The following is a 3,491-nucleotide window of genomic DNA, read 5'->3' as shown; positions in this document are numbered from 1 at the left end:
AGCTACTCAGGAGGCTGAGATCTGAGGATCGCGGTTCAAAGCCAGCCCGGGCAGGAGAGACCGTGAGACTCCTATCTCCAACAAACCACCAGAAAACCGGAAGTGGCGCTGTAGCTCAAGTGGTAGAGCGCTTGCCTTGAGCTGAAGAGCTGAGGGACAGTGCCCAGGCCCAGAATTCAAGCCCCATGACCGACTAAAATAAAATAAAATAAATTTTATTATTATAAAAGTGATGTACAGAAGGTTATTACAGTTACATAATTCAGGTAGTGAATACATTTCTTTGTGGCAATGTTACCCCTTCCCTTATCTCTCCCAGTTTTTCCCTCCTCTCCAGAGTCTTTACCATAGGTTGAGGTTATAGTGCTTTATCTAAGTTGTAAAAGTCCATAAAAGAACTTAACATTATGTTAGCTTTTCTTACACCTGGCCATAACATTAAAATATTTTAACTTCATTTTTTTGTATGTCAGTGCTGAGAATTTCTTAAAATGATTGATAATATCCCTGTGGATCAGAGAAGAAAATTTAACTTTTTCCCTAGACTTGTTCTAGAATAGGTAATAATTAAAAATAAGTTCAATCAGGCACTAGTGGCTCACACCTTTAATCCTAGCTACTCAGGCTGATATATGAAGACTGAGGTTCAAAGCCAGCACAGGTAGGAAAGTCCATGAGACTCTTACCTCCAGTTAACCATATAAAAGTTAGATGTGGAGGTATGGTTCAAGTAGTTTAGCATGTGCCTTGTTGTGTGAAAAAGCTAAGGGACAGCACTTAGGCTGAGTTCAAGACCTAGTACTGTCCCTCCCCACCCCCCACCCCCAGTTCCAAGCCCCAATACCAGTGCATGTACACACACACACAAACACACACACACACACACATCCAAGATGTTTCTTGTATAGTTCTAGAAGTAGTGTTATGCCTAGTGTTTTACTAATTAAAAGGGAGATAGAAGTGTTTATATGTTTATTTCCTGGTTAATGAGAATGGAAATTGTCATACTCTGCAGACCAGGGCTTTAGGCTGCTCAGTGTTTTTCTACCTAGAGAATAGCAGGAATTGGTTCCCTGTTTTGTGCCTCAAGGTACAAGGGAAATTTTGGGGTCAGATTTAAAAGAATTTGTTCTTGTTTGCTGTGCTTTCCAAGGAATAAAACCATAGTTGTTTTGGATAAGAAGGCTGTGGGATGCTAGGTGCTAGTGACTCAAGCCTATAATCCTAGTTACTCAGTAGGCTGAGATCTGAAGCTTGCAGTTCAAAGCCAACCTAAGCAGACAAATTGGAATGGCTTGTATCTCCAGCTAGCCAGCCAAGAATAGAGACGTAGAACATTAACCTTGACCAGAAAAAGCCAAGCAAAAGCTTCGAGTTCAAGCCCTAGTACACACCCACACAAAAGTTGCAATGTGTGTGTGTATGTGTGTGTGTGTGTGTGTGTGTGTGTGTGTTGGGTATACATTTTCTATTACTTTTTTTTTTTATTTTTTGGCAAGTCATGGGGCTTGAACTCAGAGCCTAGGCGCTATCCCTAAGTTTTTTACTCAAGACTAACACTGCCACTTTGAGCCACAGTGCCACTTCCAGTTTTCTGATGGAGATAAACATCTCATGGACTTTTCTACCTGGATGGCTTTGAATGGTGATCCTCAGATCACAGCCTTCTGAGAAGCTAGGATTATAGGCATGAGCCACTGGTGCCTGGCCTCCATTAGTTTTTGTTCGATTTGATTGGTAATATTTATAACTTGTGTTCTCTGAACTTGTCTGAACTAGGTCTCACCAAAACGCATACCACCAGCATCCTGCCTTTGCTAGAGCCACTCTGGTCTCCTGTTAAGCCATGCTCTGAACTGTAGCCAGAATGAATTTATCATAATCTGAACCAGAGGGCTGGGAATGTGATAGAAGACTTGCCCAGCATGCACAAAGCTCTATGTTTGAATCTAGCATTGCCAAAAATTAATCAAATAAAAAAATAAAAAATCCAAACCAGATCCAAACCCTTTCTGATGATTGCACCATGACTTTCTGCCTCTCTCCAGCCTCATCTCTTTCCTCTTCTTTGATGTGGAAAGTCACTAGTGACTCTCTAGCCGCAGTGATTTTGCAGGTTTGTTTTGTTTTGTTTTTTTGTTTTTTGGTGCTTGAATTCAAGGCCTCATGCTCTTGCTTAGCTCTTTTGCTCAAGGTTGGCATCTGTCTAATAGGGGATAAGAATAGTCTGCTTGGCTGGCTTTGAACTTTGATCCTCAGATCTCAGCCACTTAAATAGCTAGATTCACAGAAGTGAGCTACTGGCTTCTAGACTGGTCTTTGTGTACGTGTGTGTGGGGGGGGGAAGGGGTTATTTTACTTAATTGTTTAAGATAGGGCCTTATTATGTAGCCCCAGGTGGGCTTTGAACTCATAATCCTACCACAGATTCCTGAGTATTGGGATTGTAGGCATTCACCACCATACCTATAGTTTTTTGTTTTTTGTTGGTTTTTTTTTTTTTTTTTTGGTCATGGGGCTTGAACTCTGGGCCTGGGCATTGTCCCTGAGCTCTTCAGCTCAAGGTGAGTGCTGTACCACTTCAGCCACAGTACCACTTCCGGTTTTCTGGGGGTAATTGGAGCTAAGAGTCTCACAAACTTTCCTACCCCAGGGTTGGCTTTGAACTGCAATCCTCAGATTTCAGCCTCCTAAGTAGCTAGGATTACAGGTGTGAGCCACCAGCTTTATAATTTTTTTTTTTAATTAAAGGTAGATTTTATTCAGACTACTGCAGTAGCAGAAGAAATTGGAGTGCAGACTCATCTTGATTCCACCAAAACAGAAGGCAGAGACTGATTAATTCCTGAGGTAAACTAAAGGAAAAGAACTAAAGGGTTGAGAGGTGTATCAGTATGATTAGGCCATCTAATGCCTATTATTTATGCATACTATTCATCACTAGCTGATTACATATTATTTGCTTATCTATTTTTTATCATAATAGATCCACCTCCTACCACAAATAATCTAAAAATAATTATATGAAATCAGGGACTGTGTCTACTTTGGTATTGCTCTTTTTTGGGGGGGAGGTCCGGTTGTGGGGCCTGAACTCTGGGCCTGGGTACTGTCCCTCAGCTCTTCAGCTCAAGGCTAGTGCTCTACCACTTGAGCCACAGCACTACTTCTGGCTTTTTTCTTTTTGCTCAGGTGGTGCTCAGGAATTGAACCCAGGGCCTCAGGCATGCAAGGCAAGCACTCTACTACTGAGCCACCTTCCCAGCCCCAGGCATTGCTCTTTTCTAGCTGTTTGATCAGTTCCTCAAAGGTATTACCAGATGCAAGCTAAGCTGTGAGGGGGAAGAAAAGCTCACTGAACAAGATTGCGGGGTGGGGGTAGTAGGGGTGGGAGCAGAAGAGAGAAGGGGGGAAAGTGAGTGGTAGAAACGAGGCAGGGGTCAGCTGCATAGCTTTCCCCTCAACCTGGACTCAGCCCTCACAGTTCTTTG

The sequence above is a fragment of the Dipodomys ordii genome, unplaced genomic scaffold, assembly GCF_000151885.1.
Source record: "Dipodomys ordii isolate 6190 unplaced genomic scaffold, Dord_2.0 Scaffold121, whole genome shotgun sequence".
In the NCBI taxonomy this organism is placed as follows: Eukaryota; Metazoa; Chordata; class Mammalia; order Rodentia; family Heteromyidae; genus Dipodomys; species Dipodomys ordii.
This window is presented reverse-complemented; position numbering follows the sequence as displayed.